Source organism: Cygnus olor, chromosome 14 (assembly GCF_009769625.2).
Source record: "Cygnus olor isolate bCygOlo1 chromosome 14, bCygOlo1.pri.v2, whole genome shotgun sequence".
In the NCBI taxonomy this organism is placed as follows: Eukaryota; Metazoa; Chordata; class Aves; order Anseriformes; family Anatidae; genus Cygnus; species Cygnus olor.
In genome coordinates, this window is record NC_049182.1 from 19,091,729 (window position 1) to 19,115,565 (window position 23,837).

A 23,837-nucleotide genomic window follows, 5' to 3' on the forward strand; every position below is an offset into this window, starting at 1 on the left:
AATTCTGAGTGGTCTCAATAACTCCGGGAGCATGCTTTAAGTAGTTTTTCTTCCAATTACAAAATTGAAAGTAATCCAGCTTTTTTTTTTTTGCCACTTGTTTTTGTTAGCCACTTGTAAGGGCTAACAAAGGTGACATTTTGCTGGTACTCTACATACATAAGCAGAGAGTACAAGCCTTAAATTTGCAGAATGAAAAATGCTTTTTTTTCTTGGGAGGTGATGCATTTATTCCTGCCTCGAGTTCTGTGCAGCATCACTGTGAACAAACCAATCAACACCATTTTTCTGCCTCAATTCTTGCTTTCGGTATGCATTTTAATTATTTGTGTAGATAACGTGATTGAGTGGTCCCAGTTGTTCAGAGGTGCAGAGCTGCACCTTTCTCTCCACTCATGCACATGTTGGGTTTGTGCTTGTCTATTCAGTTCTCAGAGATATTCTTTAGGCAAGTTTAGAGCCTTTGCTAGGTACCCAGAGTCTCATTTTGAAATAAACTTTATGTAATGAGTAAACCCAAGGAGACTGTTTTTATTGGTTTAATAGAGTTTATGTGCCTGGATGAAACAATGCAATTAAGAAACAATTAAACAAAACTGGGTGTTTTCTTAAGCATTCTCCGGGGCGCTGTCAACAAGTATATTTTGCTGCCTGCAGTCTGTCTGTTACCAGTTGTTACCTTTTACCACAGGTATTCCTTTATTTCCCTGCCCATTGTTTTAGTTACTTCATGGATAAAGAGAATTTAATTTGCCTCAATCTCAAAGCTACTGCATTTTTAAGTAATTGCAACTGATATGGGACTATCAGAGCTTAGCATATTATAATATGTATTAGCTGCTCCAGACGGCTCCTGTAAACAACCTCTTTCAGTAATATTTCATTTCTATGCAGCTGGAGGTTTGCCTAAGCATGCAGCATACATATTTTAGCCTGGAATAGTTAAAAATACATTTAAAAATCAGAAATTCATGAAGATAATACTTGCATAGACTGGGTAGTGTTAATGTTCCTGTCACACTGAAACAATTTTACAGCCTCTTATTTGAAATTAATTTGTGGATTTGAGTCTTGCAGGAAACTTGCAAATAGGCTATTCCAGATTAGACAGCAAACTGCTAACACTTACTGAAGAGATGTTAGGGAGCAGGTAAGGATGGAGTCTTTTTCCCAAGCCATAGTCCCTGTGGTTTGTCCTTCTGCATCTTGTCCTGCCTCCATGTGCAGTGAATCACTTCTTCATTAGCATCCCTTAGAAGATGATTTATTGCTATCCTAAGAAGTGCTCTTTCCATATGACATGTGCAGCTTGCTGTTTGTAAAGTAAAATGTGCCTAGGTGGGTGCTCCTCATTATTCCTTTTTACCAACTTAATATGTTACTTTGCCAAAAGGCTGCTAGGTAATTCTACTAGGAATTGCTTATAAAACCAGCCAGTGCAGAGAGTAGAGAGCTAATACAGTAATTTTCTACCTTGTCTGGAATTTAATTAGCCAGACAGAGGTTTGGGGAGTTCTGCAGCTTTCTGAGCAGCGTGGCCAGTAGAGTCTGGGCATCTGTGTGCGTGCATACATGGTTTCAGGCCAAACTCCTCTCTGGTTTCTAGTCAGATTTTTTTTTTCTGATTTTAAAGAAGGGAGTTGGCAAGAGTTGCAAATATTAAGGCCAAATATCCTATTAAGTACATGCACCTCTTCTTTCTTAATTAGCCTTTTGGCACATTGAGTAAGCTTGTATCAAAGCACTTGAAGGACATGAATCACTACTTTCAGCCACCTTCGGGGAAAAGACATATTACTCGCAGCTGGAAATTTGACCTTAAATAGTTGTTAAAGTACATAAATCAAATAGGTACAGAAGCTGAAGGTGTTCTTATGGTAGTTTTGCAGGATCACAGCCTTTATTATTTGACTTACAGTTGTTCATTTGCTCTTTGTACTTGCATGGTGTCTTGTCAGAAGCTCTCAATCATTCACAAGCATTAATTAAACTGTTCACCTTTTTCAAGGTATGTGGAGTTAAATTTGTTTTGTTGAAAAATGAAAGCAAACAGGAAAGAAATTAACATGACTTGCTATCAAACATAAGCTTATTCTTGTTGGAAGATCAGGTTATTGTATGTGCCTTAAAACTGCTCCTCTTTGACGTCTTTTGGGGTTGTATCTTTTCTGTGTTCCTGTGTCAGGCCTGTCTGGGAGAGAAATGAGAACATGTAGGTCTTCTCTGCAGTGGTCCCTTTTTCTTCATTCTCCCTCTCTTGCACCTGCTGTGGTTGACTAGCAGCTGACACCTTGGACACCATTTTTCCCTGACCTGAGAGAAAACGTAGGTGATGCGACAGCTATGTTACTCCCACAAGTGGTTTGATGGTGCCAGAAAATTAAATAAATTGACGTAGACACAAAAAGTGAGAATACAAGAAAAGCAATGATGTTGGCTGAGTAGAAAGTGCTGTCAAAGTAAAACCACTTGGGAAAAGAGGAGTATTTTCCCTCACTTTGTAATATGATAATCTCATGAGACACGGGATCTGTAAGAAAAAAAAACTTCATGTTTTGACTGTATTTATGAGGAATAGCAGTATTGTAGCAGAAGTCTAGTCTGAATCTTTTGTTACTGCCTATTGTGAGCATGTTGTTGAGAGTGATCAAAGCAATAGCAGACAAAACAGTCAGGTTAACGATGAGTTTAATAAAATATTTAAGAAGTCTTTGGTAGTGCAATCTGACCCTGAGGACTGACTTTTCTAGAAGAGCATCCTTCACATTCTGAGCTGATAGGCTATACTATTTTGAGTTGTTTAATGGTTTTTGTACCCCAAAGACTAAATAAAATGACAAATACCTAAAGTTCTTGTATGATGTGTTTTATTTGCTTTGCTATTTTGGTTAGCAGCAACTTGTGAATATCCTTTCCTGTTAATAGGAGAAAATTTTTTTTTTGGCTCTGTACTGTCTTAGGGCAACACTAGTGTTGAAACAGCCATGGTTTGTGCCCAGGGGCTCCAAGCAAGTTAGGTTGAAATAGTGCCTGTGTTGCACTTGCTGTTGGTTTACTGTTTCCAACACTGCGAAGTAGTCAACAGGAAGAAAGAGAAGATAATTTCTTGTAAAAAAAGAGCTTGTCAGAGGAAATAGTATTCAAGAATTATTCTTCCTAGCTTTCTTGGTCTTAATAAGTGAGGTAAGAGGGTCTTCTGAGAAAATTGTGCATTTCATGTGCGTAGTAAAAGTCATGAAATAGTTTCCTGCAAAAGCACTTTCAAACTGTCTCCTTGCAGTTGGATTTTTTCCTTACATTCTGATTCACAGTTAAAAGCTCAATAAAATCAGTTCAATGAGATCAGAAGGTTTTTGTTTCTCTCAGTGCTACCATATAGACCAGAGAGAATACAGCTCCCAAGCAAAGGCTTATCGATTACTACGCTCTAGAACTGATCTGTGGCTTTTCACCTTAAATTCCATGGCAGTTGCTAAATAATCATTTTGCAGTATAAAAGAGAAAAGAATTTGACTTTTCTGGTAATAGAGCCAATATCTTCTTCAGACTATCTAATTCTTATTAAAACCCTTTCTTTAATACTGAAGATACCCTCTTTCATCCCGCACTGCAGAACCAAAACCAACCAACCAAAGAGCAAAGACGAGAAGCAGAAGAAGGGAGCAGGAAAAGCTGCCCCAGACCCCTGCAGTAACACTGGTCTCTCACAAGCCAATTAGGACTATAACACAAGCTGCCACCAGCTCCTGTTTTAACTTGGAGCTACCTGAAGATCCTCTCAGCCAAGCTTTCTACCTCTCTGTAACTGAAGCTTTTGGTAGCTGAGGGCATTTGTGCTTTATGTGAAAAGCTGTTTATTTATTTACTTATTTTAAAGTCCAGTCTGTTTGTCCCTAGTTTCTACCTTTGCTACCTGTGAATCTCTTCAAGGAGTGGGGTGGTTTCTGAAGGTCCAGTTTCTGAACACAGTTGAAATCTCAGTGCTGTCCACAGCAACCAAGTAAGCCATACATAATTTAAACACCCAACGTATTTATCCTACTACTGCACATGATCATGCAGTCATTCTTGATAGATGAATGCTAGTGATTCTTTTGTTATTACAGCAGTTTTAAAAGCTGCTAACCTCAGCTCTGGGTCACTGGAGGGTAAAGGAGTCGGAAGGGAGGCTCATTGATGCTGCCCCAGAGCAGTTTCCTGCTTGGAGCCAAGTCCTAAGCCAGTGCCCCAAGGCACTGGAGGTGTGGGCACAGGCATGTGTTCAGTGATGAGGAGAGGTGGCCTCTGGCAGAAGAGCTGGGCAGAGAGCTCAGGGATGTGACCTGCTGAATCACGACTGCAAGATCTGCCAGTTTTCAATCAGTCTTCAGCTAGGATATGTGAGTAAAATTATCAAAGTACCTATTGTAATTTGGGACTTTTTCTCTATGAAATCAATGGCACAGGTTCATAAGAGGTTGCTGGTATTCCTTGGCTGGCATACAACTCAACACGAGTCCTGTCTGAGGCGGAGGCTGCATCACAGCCATGTTAGCAGGCACTGAGTCCAGCCCATTAAATCTCGTGTCTCGAAGGGGCTCATTAGCTCGGGCTCGGTGCTTTTAACCACAGATGCACAGCTTTCTGCTTTGGAGTTGATTCGCATCTAGTCAGCTCAAAATATGGGTTGAGTGAACTTATGTCTGCAGACAAAATAATAAGTAGGCAAACCACAGAGCAACGTTGGCATGTCTGACACCATTCATCTTTGAGACAATGATGCTCTGCTGACTTCAGTAAGAAAAAGTTACCAAGTCTGATAGTTCACTGCTGCTATCTATTCAAGCAAATGTTGATTCTTAAAATGAGACAATTATTTTGGGAGCTTTTCTTTGTATGTCCTAGGACTAAAGAGTACTTAAATCATACTAGAGAACTTAAAGAACATTCAGGTGCTTCTCAGCTTTTTAACCAGAAAACTGTTCCCAAAATATTGATTGTCTGAGACCATAATAGTAAGATCCCAGCTAGAAAAACTTAAAAGACACTAGCAAACTCTGAGTCTTTGCAAGTTTTTAAATCCCTTCTCCAGTAATGTTTGGAAGTTGAAGGCAGGACATGGTGCTTAACAATAAAATTTCTTCTCTTATATTTCCACTCTGAGTTCACTGTCCTGTATGTTTCTATGGACTTAACTATGAACAATACACTTATTTTTTTTAAGGAAAATGAAATACTTTCATTCAGTGTTTGGCAGTGGGATTCAGCAGGGGAACATCAGCTATGGATTTTATTGTCTCTGGAATGGTGACTACTGTGATTTTTAAAAACAAAGAATGCACTTTGCAATTGACATTTAATTTCTGTAAATAAAAGCCAGTCAGATGATGTTTTAAATGTTTGTTACTCTTTCACTTACCAAAACTTTATTCTTGAAAACAAAACTGTGGTGTTTTGAAAGAAGCATTTCTAGATCAATTTTTTTTATTTTTTTTTTTAAGAAAAAATTTGTTGCAATGCAGTGTTCTCAGCTAGCTCCTCCTTGTATTGCAGATATGTTTTTTCAGGTGACTTATTTATTCTCCTTTGGGTGCTTGATAAAATATCTGTACTTATTTTATAAAATGTTGATTGCAAAGGGAACAGTACTTTGCAACAAAAGATATCAGGGATACTATTCGCATTTCTGATTTCTTACAACCAAAGATAGGGTAGTGAAAGACCCCATACATCCATTTAGATTATTAATTAATCTCCATAAAATAGCCTTCACATTTGACAGCTTGTTTCAGTTACAGCTATAAAACCTTGCAGTTGTTAATCATTGTTTCAACCACTTGGATCAGACAGAAAGAAAAGTTCCCCTCCTGCAAGAAGTTTTCCATTTACAGTCTTATTGTATGTCTTTATTATAAGCAAAGAAAGGTTTTTAAATACTGAAAGTCCAATTCATGGAAGCTGAGATGGAAATTCTTCCTCCTTTATAAAAACAAACTCTGATGAATGTTTTTTTATGTTTCATCACATTTTCTTATTAAATAAGATTCTTTTTTATTTTAGTGCACTTTTTCTTTATAGCTTAACATGCATTTGGGACTCTAAAAATGGACTAAATTAACTTTCAGAACTACTTAAATCTGTTGCCATGTGATATCTCTTTTGTTAATAATTTTTCAGCCTCTGTTTTCATGACATAGTCTTCATGCATTGTGGAGCTGGCTAGGGAGGCAGACCTTACACTTCAAGTCCTAGACTCCAGACCACAAACTGAAAGGAGTGCTTGGCTGCTGCTTTGGCCCTGCCATAGGAGCTTGGGAAAGGCAGTGGGGAAAGATTTGGGTTTGTGGTGCGGGATTCTTGTTGCTGAGTAGGAGGCAGTTCTTGTCTTCTCCATGCCTACTACTGCATGATCAGGGAGATAAGAGCTGATTTTGACGTGGTGAGATCTCTGGGATTGGTTATTCAAAAGAAGATCTCAACAGAGATGCTTTCAGTTTGGGGCTACAGTACATGGTCACATCTCAAATGTGTGAATACAAGCTTTCCCTTTTATCTTTTTAGGCCTGGAAAAGGAAAATGATCAAAATACAGGTTAAAATAGTGTGAGAGGTTGCATGTGTGTACTGACATACGTTAACATACTGCTTTTTCTTTCCTTTCCAGAAGGAAAAAAAAAAAACAACTTTCTGTAGCCTTCTGAATTCTAAGGGACCTCAGTTTCGATTAACAATAAGCTACTATTATTATTAATATATATATTGATTATTTTCTGGCAAAAGTAAGCTACCTGAGGTTAGCCGCAGACTTTCAGTAATTGTTACTTAATCCATTTCTCTGCGGTCAGGTTGGAGTAAGCAGTTGCCCTACGGTCTTCCATGACAGACCAAGACTGATGAACCCCTTGGCATTACTTCAAGGCAAATGTTATAAACCTAATGATATTTATTCAAGGTCTGATGATTCAATTGAATATGGTATATCAGTCAACATAATGGGGTAATTAGGCAAATATTAAAACTAAAAGTTCCTCTTCCATTCCTACACTAACATTTAGATGACCCTTCATCCAACAAGCCCTGTTGTAGTTCTTCACTAATGCTTTCCACAATTTTTCCTCATTTTCCGTTTCAAGCTGAGCATTTCCAATTGTGTAGCTAGCTTCACATGTCTAGTTTTCAAAACATTCTGGAGCCTTTATAATGCATCTTCCAGTTCACAGTATCTCCTCTGTCAGGCTGCTTTATAACCCAGTAATTCATAATTCACTTTGGAACACCTTGTACACAGAAACACTATCTGAAACAAAACTTTATTCACTCTCCTGTTCAAGTAAATTACCACAGCAAGCAATTCCTTCTTCTGCCCTCTATCACAGTTTGTGTGGGAACTTTTTTAAGAATTTGTCTTTTTCAACATAACATGATGAAGGATGGAGATTAGACAAGCCTGTAATTTGTATACTATGTCAAGATGTCCTCATTTAAAAAAAAAAAAAAAAATCTACCAAGGTAGGACTTGGAATATTATAATTGAATGTGCTCAGAATGGCCCTTTAAAAATCAATACTGTAAAATATTTTTAAGTTATCATAGAAAGCTTAAATGTAGATGAATACATTGCTGTCAGGAGGAAAAAAAAAAAAAGTAAAATAATGATGCTGACCCCTAAAAAAAAAAAAAAAAGTTGGAAAGCCCTCAGGCATACTAAAAATTTATAGTTAACCTAGTTCCTCAAAAGCTTGTCATAGTGCTCATGTTGTTCTACTTTAATAAATAATTCAGTTTACAGAAAGTGATGATGGATACAGGATTTTAGAAAAATACAAAGTGGGTTTTATCCATCACCTGACAATAAAGAGATGTTTAGAACAGTATGGAACAGAACGCAAGTCTCTGTGATAGACACCTTGGGCATATCCCTTGGGTAAGGAGGTAGGAATGAGGTTGTTATATCATGGTGAGGAAAGCAGTTAAACGGAAATGAAAATGCCAGAGTAACTATTGAAAAGCTGCAAGCAAAGCTTGACTTAGCAAAAGGTTACACAGAAAGGAAGTTCTGGACTGTTGTAGGCAGCATAAGAGTTAGAAAGTATTCTGAAGAGACGCAGGGTTGCAAAGAGGTTCAAATAAGGCTACAAACTCTTTCTTATCATTACACATTCATTTTCCTGGAATGTTTGCAGTCCTTCAGATGGGTACATGGTACTTCAGTGGTGTGATTTAACCTGGCAGGCAGCTAAGCACCATGCAACCCTTCACTCACTCCCCTCATCATGCGGTAGGTTGGGAGAGAGAATCAAGACCCAAAGAAAAGGTAAAACTCATGAGTTGAGATAAAGACGGTTCAAAAGGACAGAAAAAGAAGGGAAAATAATAATTATGACAAATGAAAATACAAACCAGGCAATGCACAAAGCAATTGCTCACTTCCCACTGGCTGATGCCCAGTCAGACCCTGAGCAGCAGCCACCGCCTCACCCCAGCTGCCCCCCATTTTACTGTCCTGCATGATGCCACATGGTACAGGATGTCCCTGTGGGCAGCCTGGGCCAGCTGTCCTGGTCCTGTCCCCTCCCAGCTCCTGGTGTGCTCCCAGCCTCCTTGCTGGCAGGGCAGCAGGAGGAGCTGAAATGTCCTCGGCTTTTTGGGACACTGCAACAGCTTAAACATCGGTGTGTTATCAGTATTACTCTCATCCTAAATCCAAAACACAGCACCATATCTAGCTACTGGGAAGAAAACTAACTCTATCTCAGCTGAAACGAGTACATTCAGTAATGCGCATAAATCCATGATGAAATGAGGACGGTAAAATGGATGTAAGGTTATCTGCACAGAAAATGTGGAGATTTTCCTTTTTCAAGTAACAAGGAACATTCTCTTCAATGTCATAGCTGGATTGCATGACTGCAGATCAATACAAAACAAAATCACTGCTAGACAGCAAGGTTTCTCTTGTTTTCCAGACTGAAATTAGCAAAATATATAACGCAGTTTGTCCTTCATGGCTCATTGCCTTGGTTGACTAGTTGGATAGCATTATGCTTAGTGCAGAAAGCTTAATGACCCGTGGTTCTAATTTATAAGCAAGAAATTAGTTTTTGAAAAAGGCAGTCTGCAGAGCACTCTTTAGATTTGCCTTCATAGACCTTCTACCAGTCAGATCATGGCGGCATGTTCTGATACCACTTGTCGCTATTTATTCATTTATGCAGTAGAAATACAATGCCAAGAATTATTAGCCTCATAAACAAGACTGTAGAAATGCTTGCATTCATTTTTGGCTGATGCGAAACCTGTCCTTTAGTTGTGTAAGTGCATGCATATTTTCCAAGAGGAAAAAAAGATGACTTTTCTCAAATGCTTATTGACCCAATTCTTAATGTATGAATAGGGGATGGAAAGTTCCACTCCAGTGAAAAAAAGTCTGTACAATTATTATTATTATTTGGATGAACTCCATTCTTGCTAGTGGTGACAAGAAGCCAGAATCCATTCTATGCCACCATATTGCCTTTTGATTAATTGCTTTTAGTCTTACTAGTGTAAACATTATCCATTCGTCTTGATGCTATAATCGTTTTTACTGCACAAAGGAGCAGCTGCTATACAAAACTTAACACTATAACTGCATCTTGTATTGAATCTGCCTCATCAATGTGTTGTTGATTGTGGTTTTTTCAACTGGAGTCAACTTTTAAACAGCCTCCATGTCAAAAAAAAAAAAAAATGAATAGGCATTGGTGCTTGTCTTTTTTTTTTTTTTTGCCTAATGACATTTCACAGTTTTGTAATGATTTATCATTAGTTGTGGGGCTTTTTTTTTTTTTTTTCCTGGAACTACACAGATTTGGGGGATGTTTTCAAACCACTCAATTCCTGTACTGTGCCTCATGTTAAACTTCTAAGACTGGTAACAGAGTTTCTTCTCGCCAGATGAAACATACTGTGGATTAAAACAAAGATGTTGGTACAGGCTGAAAAGATGTATTTATGTCAATCCAAGTCCTCCACCATTGAATGTGAATGCCTGAGTCTCAGCACCGTAACAGAATTAAGCTCTGAAAATAAAGGTAGTTAAATTGTCTGAACTCTAAAATAATTGAAAAAAAATTATCAGGTTTGTGTTGCTTTATCTATTTGTTTGCACTGATCTCTGTAGCTGGCTAGAATAATTGAATAAAAATATAGAAAATCCTGATTGAGACTTGCAAAATAGAAGGGGAGAAAATAGAATACCCAGTCCCACTAGGTCTTGTTGCTTTGTGGAATAGCTCCTCTTCAGCACCCTCAGTGTTTAACCTATATTCAGTTAGTCATGCACATGTTTTTGTCTGTTACTTGTGCTGCAGAGACAGGATCTTAGGTTTAGTTTTGTCTTTGATATCGACATTGACACTTGAGGCTACAGTCCTCCCGATTTCCAAATGCAGTTTTCATTAGCATGTAGATTGTAGGAACAAGGGCCTCTTTCTGCAAGATGAAAAAAGAGGGGTATTTCCAGAGTTGTTATACATTTCAGTGTTCAATGCTTGCTCAAAGACCTTTATATTTCTAAGGTTGTTTTGCTTTGTTTTGTTTACAAGAATAAATTATGAGTGAAATCTAAAATGTTGCCAGGGGGAGTAACTAGGTTTCCTGTATCAAGAATGGAGAACTCTTCTATCATAGTATATTTCTTGGGTATGCTACACTGTTTGCTCATCATTGTCTAAAAACAGTTAACAGTGCTTGTCCTGTTCTGAGCTGACTGATGTTGTGTTAAACCAGCTCTCTTTAAAAAAATAAAAATAAAAATTTAGTGCTTTCAGTCTTTTAAATACTGGAATTTTCATAAAGGACTAGTTCATCAGACGTAGAGCATGACTGATGTGTTTCCTTTTCCCACTGTCCATGATAATCATGTGCATGACTTAAGTACTATTTGGTCTTGCATTTTTCATATCCAGGGAGGATAGAGACAGCAACAATTCATAGCTCCTTCTGATATTTGAAAAAGTAGTGGCAATCTTTGGATCTAATTTAGTCCTTACATTATATTTATGTGTAGAAGTTGTTATTTTAGTAGTTTAATATTTTTTTCATCAGTTTCTGTCAATAAATCTTTTTGTTGCATACTGATAATGAAAAGCAGCAACGTGCTGTACAGACAGTGGCAGTCCTTTTGTCAAAATGCAAATAGCATCAAGAGCATACCCTTTAAAATTATGTATTGTAATTAGACATTGACATCTGGTATGGACTATGAATGCTTATTTGTACACCTGCAGGCTATTTGATATGACGAGACCCAAAGTATCTGGAGAATTTGACTGCAGATGGAGTTTAGTGATTTAATTTAATATAGCAATTGTGTGCAGAACGTATTGAATTTGTAAGTATTATATTTGTATGCCACATAGGTTCTATGTACTTAAAAGCTGTTCACTACATAAACAACACTTTCCTCCTTCTGCTGATTTTCATAATTGACTGAAAGGTGAAGGGATAAGCCTGGCAATATTAAAATCTTGGAGAGCGGAAAAAGTTTTATTGAAACCCACCTTGATTTATAATAACATTTTAGACTTAGAGAGGACTGAAATGGTTACCCATGAAGCAAATATATTGTACAGCATGCCTAAGGTATACGTGAAGAATCTCACATCAAACGGCCTGAGGAGAGAGAAGTTCACTCAACATTCATAATTATTATAATGACCTTGTTTCTTCTGGAGTTCAGTTTAATTTGCAGACTTTAAATTACAGAGAGTTCCCATGCCTTGCCAAAATACTGTTTTAGCCTACTTTTAAATACTGAATGAAAGGATTACAAAATCATGAAGTTAAGGATTGCATTACCAATTTGCTGTAGCAGTATTCCAGAATGTGTGATTCAGTGTCATTCTGTACCACTCTCCCGTATCGGAAAAGTTCTCTCCTGGGAAATGAGGACCAGGAACAAGACTTCTGCCTTTTGTTAGTGGCTTCTCCTGTCTTAAGTCACAAGTTTGTGTTCTCATTTTTCTCATTGTTCTGTTGCTTTAAGGTAGAGGAAAAGTCTGAAACCAGAAACGTGAGACAGAACTTAATTATGTACAAGGAAGAAGAATAAAAAGCGACTTTCTCCCAGAAATGCTACAACTTAAGTGGTGGGGGGTACTCATTGTCCTTGTAAAGCATAGCTTCCTTGTTGCACCTGCTAATCTCAAGCATGTAGTCACTGGTGCTTCTCCTTCAGCTACTCCAGCAGTGCATGAAGAGGGAGCTCTGTGTAAGCAGCAGTGACTACTGGAGCTATGTCACACTGCAAGACCCTTTCCCTCCTGGTGTGTACATACCCTGTGCAAAATCTGACACGTTGCTGCTGGGAGGGAACCTGAAGCACTTTTACCTTGGAGTCTTAGTTCTCTGTATCTGGTATGGACTTTGCATGTTTATTTGCTCACCCATGAGCATCTGATTTTTTTGGATTTGCACAGCAACAACCTATATGTCTGCAGTTCAAATGTATAACCTGTTTTCTAGCTTTGTATCATCTGGAAGGACTTATACCTGGTCCCTAGTTCACTTGCTTTTAGCCTCTTTATCAAGAAAAATCCATTCTACTTGCAGACTCGTTGTTTGCTTGAAAAAAAAAAAAAAATACAGCACACATTGCAGTAGGGTCATGAGTTTGGTACCCTGAAGTAATTTGGCTGGACAAATGATGTGAATCTTGAAATAAATTAGCATCAGCATTAGAGAAGTTGATACAGGTAGGAGAGAGAAGAGTGGGATTGGAATAGTAAAAAAAAAAAAAAAAAAAAAAAAAAATGCCATACCCAAATAGCATCACATGTGTGCAGACCACATAGAAAAAATTTGGAGGGACCCCAGTCTGGGCAGCATGTTCTGAGCTGAAGAATTACCATCCCAGCAGATATGATCTACTTTTATTGCTGGTCAAAAGCAGTGACTCTAAACAGTGCTTCATAATTGTTCATTTGGCAACACTATCACTGGGAGAATACTGTACAGCCTTTCACTATAATAACAGTTAATCACACACGCAAATGCTATATCATCAGTGCCTGGTTAATAAGGAAATCTTGCCATACTGTTTGACCACTGGACATGATTGAGTGACATTGAATTCTTTCTGTTTCATTTTCTTTGCCTACACATTTATGAATGGTAAATACTCCTTTTCAGTTTCTTGCCCTTTCTTCAATAGTGTTAGATTCTCCAATTACATTGAATTAATTAATTAATATGTCATGATCAAGCTTTCCCTCAGAATTTCTTTTTCCCCTCGAAATTTTGAAGACTACTGAAATGGTTGCAGTAATCAAGTAAGAAGGCTTTACTTGGCTGACTTGCTGAGAGAGACTTTGCTTTGTATTCTGCAAGTCCACTATGTTCTGCTGCCTTTGTAGAACTGCTGTCAAAGGAAATCAGCATAACGGAATTCGGTCCGTTCTCCTGATTCAAATTGTATGACTATCATTTCTTCATTTTCATATGATTGCCCTCTGCTATCTTTAGGTGACAACTATATGTCCTTGAGTATAATAATGGGAAATGAAAGGTAAAAGTGTTTGTTTTTCTAACACAGAAGGAAACTGTTACCTGTTTCCTAACAGATTGCCATTTGGCAAACAATGATTTTAAGTATACTGCTGAGAAAACTAGTATTTTTGTCAATGAAAAATGTGGAAAAAAGAATTAATATAAACTCTGGTTTTATTTTTGTTTCCCAGCTACTGTATTTTATAATAGCATCAGAAAGAAGTGTTGGGCTTTCTCCTTTGAGTATTGGTACAAACCGTCTCATCCATAGGAAAATAATACACCTATTATTATTAGTCTTTCGATCTCCTTGTTATGTTACCTATATCTGCAGGAAGAAAGCGTAACAAGATTAGGAACTTAGGCCTTGTCTCATCATAGGTAGGATGATCCTCCCCACCCCCAGCAGAGGCCCTGACAGCTCCCTTCCAAGAGTGTTGCTCTTTTTCACTTTCTTCAATACCCTGTCATTTGTTCAGCTAATTGGGCAGTTTTAACTAGGTCAGTCAACTTGTTCTGTAGATCTGTCTGGGAAGAGTAGAGGTAGATGTAGGAGTGCAAACTGGAATATATCTGATTTTGTTGACTTTAGCCCTTGATTTATTGTCTGTTATTGTGTAATTGGGTTTCAGTTTCTGTCAAACCAAGTGCTGTAAGCCAGAGCCACACACGTACAAGCAAAGCAGAGTTTCAGAACCAATTGTACAAGATTCGTCCATCTTTCAATTGTAACTCCTTCCTGGCATATCACACACTTATGGATTAAATAATTAATTAATGAAGAAAAATACCCATTTGAATAATTAAGAGAAATGCAGTATCCTGTTGCCAAAGCAAGTAATGAGCTACTGAGAAAAAAGGAAGCCCTCTGTGATCTCTGGATATTGCAATGTAATGCTGTCTGTAATAACACAATATTAAGTCATTATAAGTCATGATAAACTTAGAACAGATGCTCAGCAGTTAATGACTAGCTAAATTGTTTTTTATTTTTTTTTATTCTAGAATTTTAAGGGAAGGATTGCAATAAGTGTATTTGTTATTAGTCCCTGTTGGCATACTTGGAATAGTAAGTCATGCCTAGATCTTACAACCTAGATAGGTAGCTTTAAAAACACGACAAATGGATGCAGGTCATGTCACAAGCTTTTGGCAAAATGAAACCTAGAAAAGGTCTCCCAGATTGAACCCAGGGAAGACATCAGTTTTACACTGACTTTCCCACTGCTGCCAGGAGGTATGCGTGAGAACAAGATGCCATTAACAAAAAAAGGTGCATGTTTTCATGATTAGATCACCCCCTTGGGAACAGAAAAGATAAAGGAAACCTATACTCATCTCTAAATCTTATAAACTTAATTCTTTTTTTCATGTGTATTAATAAAAATCTTCTAATTACAAATGCATTGCTTCTCTCTCCCATGGAACTGGAACTATTTCAGGAAAATAAATGGGCTGGCAATGGGAACCCAGAGTTAAAAAATGACGTTAGAGTCAGTGGCTGTGAGAAGAAACCAAGTCAATTCTTGCTAATGTCTTGTGTCTTTATTTTTCAGATCTTTTTCTTTTCTTTTTTTCAAACTTCCTATTCCCAACAATCAGTTCTGCTCAGCAACTTTATTAACGTGTTTAGCATTTCATTTCAAAGACTAGACTTGTACCTTCTGTGTCGCTCTGCCTCCCCTGAGGGAGTCTGCCTTTCCCAGCCTAAATGCAGACTTGTAGCTAATGTCAGCTTCAGCATCACTAGCAGCTTTGATGGTCTCTGGTTTCCTTCAGCTTCTGTAAGACTGCACTTCTTTCACCCTCTGGGTTAGCGGTAGTTCTGAAGGGTCATGGTTGCTATAAAATAACTGGCTGGCCAGCTGAGTGCCTGCAGGTCAGTGATTTCTCCACAGGAGCATTGACCTATGGTGTATGCTAATGTGAGAACATGCGAAGCCTCTGGCTACCAGTAATGAAAAGTTCATTTATGTAATTGGCTAATATAACGTACTTTGTGCAGCTGTAAACCTGGGTTTGACTTGGGATTCGTGGTCCTTGTGAGATAGAAATCCACTTTGTCTAACTTTATTGTGTGCTACATCAGAGTGTTCTTAAGTGTATACCTGTGTTAGTAGCTGCAACTTTGTGCTTTGGAGAAAAGGTGCTTAACAGTTAAAATGTTTAACTCTTCCTCCTCCCTTTAAAATCCTGGTCAGGTGGGCAAATGGAAACTGGCATGATTGACCCCAGAAATGCGCCATCTCGTCTCCTGTCTCCCTCACCAAGTAGTTCAAGGCCTCCATCAGTTTGGCAGACTTTGGCAGGTACATGGCCTGCACAACGTGTGTTTGTACAGGTCCTGTGTAAAGCTGAGCACAGCAGTAGCAGGAAGGAGGGAAAAGGCGGCACAGCCTCCCGTGTCATTTCTTGCTGTACTGTCAATCCCTTGAGTCAATCCACTCCAGCTTTCTAGCTAGTTCACCCTTTGTGTGAGTTATCCTTCTGTGTCACTGAGTGATATTTCAGGAACCAAGTCAAACATTAAAAATAACTATCTCCTATCATTTATTTTTATGAATTTGTATTATTTTAGGCAGCAATTACTGGCTGACTCAGTCACTGTCAATGGAGAAGTGTCATTTTAAGTAACTCAGGCCAAGATTTGAACAAGAATGAGACTATTTGATAAGATGTCTACAAGTGAAGGTTGTAGCCTTGTCAGTGATGACATTACAAGTCCTATCGTGTCCTGTGCAAACTGTCATAACCTTTAAACGGGGGCTTTGACAAGATGAATCACTTATGTCAAATGAAGGGATGGGTCAGAGCTAGGCTGTAATAATAAATGGAAAGTTCAGTGGGCTTTTATTTTGTGGAGCCTTAAATCGATTTAAAGGGTTTAATTAATAAATAAAAGATCTCATGAAAATTGTAGTGTAGCTTTTTTGACTAAAGAACCTGACTTCAGGCCTTGAAAAGACATAGATAAAGACATAATTTTAATGGTTCTGTGTGCTGTGCAACTTGTCTTTAAAAGGCTGAAAATTCTAGATATCAATATAGTTGAATGCATGTTTCTGGACTGATTAAAAATGTCATTAGGTTATGGTAAAATGGGTAATGTTGTATACAGTTATAAAGGTAGAGAGAGTCACGTCCTCCCTGTGTTCTCACTCTTCTTGTACTTGTTCTTGAATTGGCCCAAACATCTTTATACTATAAAACGCTTCTGCTGATGAAATAATTTCTCAGCTGACCCCACCAATCAATTATTTCTTCATTTTTTGATCAGGCAGTAATGGCTGAAGTGCAAGCAGAAGTAAATGCATAAACAAATGGCCTGATTCATGTGTCTGATCTAAAGACAAAAAAACAGTGCACCAGATAATAAAAGCCTTCTGCTTTGCAGAAAGGCAGCTGAACTTCACCCTCCGTGTTCATAAAGGATGTTAGGTTGCAGAGCTAAACCACCTCCAAAGTGAGTGGAATTGACCTGAGGGAAGGTGCAGCCATGACATGAAAAGCAATGTGAAACAGCTTTTCATAGAGGTGGAAGTCATCTTCTCTGAGCCATTAAAGTTCTACCTCAGAACCAAGCGTTACCCAGGTATGTTCTGTGCAAAATAGTCTGTGGGAAGAACATAACTGAAAAAAAACATTGAGAAGCTGACGGGAAAGAGGTAACAAAAAATAACAAGGCGGGCACATTTAGCCAGTGCACAGGAGTTATAACAGCCATTCATTTGTAACTGTTCACATACATACAAATGACGACAGCTATTTACTGTCTTTGTTAACAGCTAGGGGGCTTTCACCTTTTTCCTGTAGAGTGAACCATTCTTTTCTAACTGTAGATGTGGTTTAATAAATTCTACTTCACTTGGATATTAGAATGGCATCTGATGTGCTTTGCAAAGCATTCTCTTTACAAGGCTTTTAAAACCTATTTTTATATTTGTTCTTTGATGTAAGAGACTTTTTTCCCACCTAGCTCATAATACATGAAAGGCAAAAAATATAATAATAATTGCCAACTGAGAACATTCAATGGGAAACAACAGCTTCTTCCCCAAAAAGAATATGAAGGTTTTCATATGGATTTATACTAATGTCTTTTAACAGATCTATCTTGTATTAAAGGTTTTACAGGTAATATGTGTGTTATATCAGAATACACTGTCAGACACTTTGAAAGGTTCTTGTCAAGTTATTGTCACTTTGTGAAAAATAATAAAACAGGTCTTTTTTTTGTTTCTTTTTAAAAGTATTTCTTAAAAATGTCCACCTTGATAAATCTCCTATAGAGAAAGAGTCTTTAGTCAAGATAACAGTGACCAACTTCTGTGACAGTCACTCCAGGTGACACACACAAAAAGTGGAGAAATAGCTGGCAGTGCCCTGGTTAACAGTCCCAACAGCTATTGTTCACCTTTCCTGTCTGCTGTGCCTATTCTTGTTTTCTGGGATGGTATATGTTGACTTATGGTCGCTGTGTTTCTTGAGGTGTCTTTTTTTCACTCCTACTAGCCGAAATCCCCACTTGTCTTTATCTTTGGGCCATCCAACAATAGTTTTGATAGTTTTCAATGTTGTTGTCTTCCAAGCCTCATCTAAAGATTGGCTTCACGTTCTTAGGTCTCTCTCTGCCTTAAAGTTTATTACTTCTTTTTATCATAGAGGAACTGAAATTAGCTGAAATTTATTATTCTGCTGATGCTCCAGGGCAGAAGCACTAAATCTCACTCTCTCCAAAGGCTTCTGTTACACCTCCCTTGCTTCTGTTTTATCCCCTCCTGCACTCCAGGTAGCCTAACCATGGCCTGCGACCTTTGGCCAATGTCATTCTTTGCCTTTGTCATTGCCAATGTCATTCTAGTTTTGCCTTTGCTGCTCAGTCTCAAGGACAAGTTGTCAAATACCCTGACGAGGAATGAGGCAACAAGGTAGCCTGTTCTCCATGATCCCTTAGGAGACGCCTCAGCAGTGGTCCTGAAAGCATTGTGCTGCAGGAGAGGAATGCAGCTCTGGTTTGTGCTGATGGCATCTACCAGAACTGCTCCCTGCCCAGCATGACCAAAATGGGAGTGATGTACCCTCATATGATCTGTCTAAACAACAGACTATGGAAGTTGCTCCATCTTAAATATTTGAGGGTCCAGAACAGCAAATATGTTTGTTTTTTTTTTTTTTCCCTCACATGGTTACCTGTGTGTCATACCTTGCATTCACTGACTGTCCCATTTTATGTTAATAGACTCCTTCTCCTCAAAATGTCACTTAGGTGGGGATCTGGATCATTAACTAGTTGTTTAAGCCCTGTTGATGTTTACTCCCTATTCCCAGTTGTGAGGGTGATTATCCTTTCCCCTTCCCAATACAGAAAATTTGCTGAGCTTTTGCTGAAGGTTTACAATAGTGTCTGCAAAAAATGAAAATCAAAGAAAAGCCCCTTCCATAGGAACTCTTCCTGCCTCCCTGCCTCGTGCGTGCTCTCATCTGTCCTGCTCTTTGTAATAAGCCTCAGGCTAGTGAAATCCCAGGAGATTGGGCTGCTCAGGTTGAGGTAATACTGACTGCATAGTTTGCCAAATTAGTCTATAATAATTACATTCTTAAACTGGTCTGTTCTCGTGGTTAATTTGGCTGGCAGAAAATGAAGAAGCTATTTTTGCAGCATATATACACAATATGAATATAATTGCTTGGAAGCACTGCAGACTCCAGGACTGAATGTTTTTTTTTTTTTTTTTTTTTTTAAAAAAAAAAAAAAAGTATTTCTAATGAGCTTGAGGCAGGCTGTGCTGTTGGCAGTTGCCTGGGTAACCACGACCAGACCTTTACCTGGATCATTCTGTGGAGGAATATACACTAATTCTGATACTTTGTCTCCACCCTATTTTGTGGAGATAAGGTCAAAAATATGTCTTTAAGCGTGCCCCTAGTGCATGCATCAGAGAAAATGATCAAGCTATTGATCCCTTACACAGGAGACCTGTGTATGACTGGAATAGCAAGCAGCTAGTTCCCTTTGCTTCTGCATCTAATTGCAAATTCTGTCCTGCAAGGACAGAAACAAGTTACAGCATTGTGGGTGTCTGAACTGAGTCTGGATTTTCAGAAGCAGTTGTGAACCCCGAAGATGGGGATGGCAACATATTGTTTTTTTTCCCATCCACACAAGTCAAGAGGTCCATAGACCCCACAGTGGGAACCCAGGCTTTCATGGCCACCAGCCTGCATTGCTGAATGGGGCTGACACTGCAGAGCACTCGAAGATTTCAGTTAATGCAGACAATGTCTGTCTGCTTTCATAGTGCTGCTTCCTGCAGGGAACATATCATCTCTGTGCAATTCAATGAGCTGCTTGAAATTCCTAAATTACTTGTGTCCCTGTAACCTTGGAGACTACATTCCTCCTACTGCTACAGCAAAATTGTTGGAACCAAAGTTTAGCGGCCTTTGGAGCATGCTGCAAGGTTGATTTATCTGGAGGTTTGAAAAGGGGAGGAGGTTTGAAGGTGAAAATGGGAAGGTGGTACAGCAGTACCTCCTAGGTGTGGTAAATAGGAAGGGAAATCCAATCCCCAATGTTGAGATATATTGCTTAAGGCTTGCATAAATACAAAAGAGAGGTACTTGTAACTGTAGTTAGAACATGCATAGGATGGATTATCAAAAAATCCACCTTTTAGCAGGAGGCAGAAAAGATGGCTAACAATTATAAGAAACAGTAAGGTAAACTTTACTTTAGCTTGTTCCTTTTTTGATAATTTTGTCTAAAATTAAGGGTAGAGTATTAATAATTATAAACCTCCTGTTTTTCCTGTAGAATAGCATTCATAGGAAAATCATTATGCAATTAACGGTGGAATAGGTATTCTGCTAGAGCTTGAAGGGTAAATCTCCTTTGCTGCCAAATAGACACAGAAATCCTGAAGTTATTGCTGCCTCTTTCTGCTGTGGGATGTTTTGAAGAGGTCTGAGGATTAAGAATATAAAATTGATTTTAAAATACTTCATTTTTTAAATGGTGCAAGGGATGAACACAGAGCCTGAGACTTTTGTTCTGATTTAAGCCACAAGTTTTAAATCTGCTGCTTAAGAATAAGATCCCTTTTCTCTAAACAAATCCAATGAACTGTAACTCTGAAACAACCTTATCTGCAGCCTCTCTAAACTGTTCAGTCTGTCTTTTAACCTGGTATTTTTTTTGTTAATTTGCAGCCTCTCTAAACTGTTCAGTCTGTCTTTTAACCTGGTATTTTTTGTTAAGTGCCTTTTTCTAGCTGCACCTGTAAAACTGTGATTGTGTTTTTCAGGTTATTTTAGTCAGGGAGCTTGAGGACAGTCATGCCAGATAACATGAAAAAAATGTATTTTTTGCAGGAGGATGAACAGTGTCCATATGACATAAATCTACTGAGACACAAATCTTCGTGTCAGAAAAACAAAGGAGCATCACTGCTGTCATCTTTCTTCCTACCTAAGCACATGCAATGGGGTTTTTGCTTAAAAAAATAAAAATAAAAAAAAGGCTGTTAGTGAGCCTTGTATTAACACATTTCAGATGAATATATATATATATATATATATATATATATATATGTACTTGCAATACAGGAGCACAGATCAATACATCAACAGATGACCACAAAAATGAAGTGGCAACTGCTTGGAAGGCTACCCTGTTTGCAAGTTTGCTTTTATTGATTTGAAGCATCTTCTTCCTCTGATCTTCTGCATCTGGAGAGCTTGAGTACTAAAGGAACTACTAGGGAGCACAGATTTCACAGAGAAAATAGGAAAAGGTCAGGAAAGCTGTTGCCATTCTGTATGTTAGTTTCTCATATCTGCTGTTTTCTGAACTCATTGGAGAAAACAGGAGTGAATTCTGAATAATCCCTAACAGGTCATCAGTTCTCTGCAGAGTGTAACCTAGAAAAACTTCCGGAAACCCAACCTCTTTTCTCTAACTTTTTTCTAAGCATATTTGGGCTGCTCTCTGGTGGATGGTGGTGACTGACTAAGGGATTACAAATCTTTTCAGAAAAACTCTCTTCCTTGGGAAGCTAGCAGATTGTCAGGAACTTGTTTTAGACTCCATTCTGGGCTCTTTTGAAAATCTGCCTGGTTTCTCAGCAAGAGCCACATGTTGCCAAGAACACTTGAAAACACAGCCTCAGCTATAGGTTGCTGGTCTCCTCAAATGCCTGGCTCTGCTGAAACCTGATTCACTACAACCAGTACAGCAGCCAAAGATAGGCCTAGAGATGCCCTGTGAACTTCTCAGGCAGCTCTGAGGCTGACCTATGACATCTGGAGCTCATCCCCAGCACAGACTTCCATCCGTGCCAAATGATGCTGCTATCTGGTGACCCAGTTCCCTAGGTTCGTAAACAAGAGCTTCTGTGCAGTCGTGCTTACTGAATGACCTAAGCAATATTTGACCTAGGGCTCTAGATAGCAAGTGTTAATATAGTGTTTTGTCCAGGGGGCTTGATGTGGGGGGGAGAGAGGAAGAAAAAAAAAAAAGAAAAAGCTGCAAACCAAAACCAGAAACAACTGGAATGTTTATCTTGCGTTGCTACCAGCAATCCTTTGTTGTGTTTCAAACACTTTGCTTGGCTGCAAGCCCTTCTTTCCATTTGAAAGCCCACAGAAAAAATCTAAAATGTTTAGCCTGACTTGTGTGACAGTCTTGGCTGCTAAATGAATATATTACTTTGCAATGAGAAGTCTGAAAAATGAAAATATCCTATAATGCTTTGCTTCCTTCCACTTAGTCTGTTCAAACACTTATGCTATCCTTTAAATAAAATCTAATAATAAATGACAGCTGGGATGATTGATATAGAAAACCATATAGGAAAGTTTTCTACATGTTTTTTTTTTTCTTTCAGTGGCATGGACACTGCTGGTGTTAGTGGACTCAATAGCAGTCCTTCCAGGTAAACAACATAACATAACTGCTTTATGACATTTTGCTGTCCTTAAACTTGCTCTGCCCTCATAGTTTTCAAATGTGAGCTTCCTTTAAAAAATAAAATAAATCATTTCAATCAGAGATATGGTGGGCAGTGAGGAGATGGTGGTGCCTGGTTTCTGCTCAACTAGCTGTAATTGTCCAAGGAGCAAGGGAAAAGATTTCTGCCAGAAAACAACAAATGTACTGCTGCTGTATTTCAAATAACTTATCTAATATTCATGAATGTATCTGTGATTCTTGTTTGCTGACAGTCAAATAATAGCTTAAAAAACTTCAAGCTATTTACTGTGCACTTATGGGGGAGAGGGACAGGGAGGGTTAACTTCATTTTAATCCTTATCCTTACTACGATCTCATAGGAACAGCTCACACCTGTAATACAACTTAGAGCCGTTATGCTGTAAGGCTCCCCTCAAGCTCCCCTTGGAGCTCTGGCATCTCTCTTGCAACACTTAACCAAAGCTCTCTGCCAAAGGTGGATGCCGTTGGTGTGACTGGAACTCCTCTAATCTTCTCTCATCAGGCCTGGACTCACCAGTCGTCATTACAGGACCACAGAAATGAGGCACAACAGAAGAAGGTTCAGCCTCAAAATGTAGTCTTGACTTTTCTGACTGATTTTTTTCCAGTTTTGTCAGACCTGCACTCTACTTCAATCTGATTCTGATCGTATCATGATCTGAGTGTATAGTTTGAGATCTGTTGTATCCATTACCTGAGCTTTCAATTAAACTCAGAGTTAAAAATTTAGCAGACTCCTGCAAAAAGCAAAATCTTTTTAGTTAATCAAAATGAAAATGTTGTCAAATGAGTTGCACTAAAGACATTTCTGCAGCTAATTTCTGAATGAAAAGAAATATACTTTCCTGGATGTTAATTTTTTACTGCCTAAATCCTCAAATCCAACTAAACTGTGCTGAATCATTCTGCTATAGCTTAACTACTTTGCGTTGGAAATAACCTAGGTGTTCCATTTCTGATGTGGTAGCTAATTAAAGACGTTCTGTCAAGGTTGACAGGTCTAAAATGTGTGTTGCACTGATAATTAAAAAGAAGAGCACCCTACCCATAATAAACTGGAGTCATGTTGCAATCTGGCTACAGAAATGTTTGCCCTGTAATCTGTGCTTCTCTGAAGCATGGAATGGATTCTCAATGCAGAGAGAAAAGTACCTTATTTTTCCTCATCTCCTTTTTCTTCTACTTTGTCCGATTTTCTTTCACTCTAGTAAAAGTGCTTATAAGAAGATAACTTTCGGGTCATGCCCACCTCTCCCAGATCAGCCATATTTTGCAGTTTATGTTGTGTGTGACTAGCTTTGTTGTTTGAGGCAGAGAGGGCAATGTGTTGTTGGGGA

The 23,837-nt window shown here is 38.5% G+C and overlaps 1 long non-coding RNA gene across 2 annotated transcripts in view; it reads left to right on the forward strand.

The window, feature by feature from the left end:
• Nucleotides 1-23,572, forward strand: part of LOC121077967 — a 65,913-nt gene extending 42,341 nt beyond the window's left edge. Inside the window, exons 3-4 of one of the 2 annotated variants that reach the window (XR_005824393.1) lie at nucleotides 22,394-22,441; nucleotides 22,839-23,572. This is a non-coding gene — a long non-coding RNA (uncharacterized LOC121077967). The remainder of the gene's footprint in view (nucleotides 1-22,393; nucleotides 22,442-22,838) is intronic. The other variant, XR_005824394.1, reaches the window with a different exon arrangement.
• The last annotated feature ends 265 nt before the right edge of the window (nucleotides 23,573-23,837 follow it).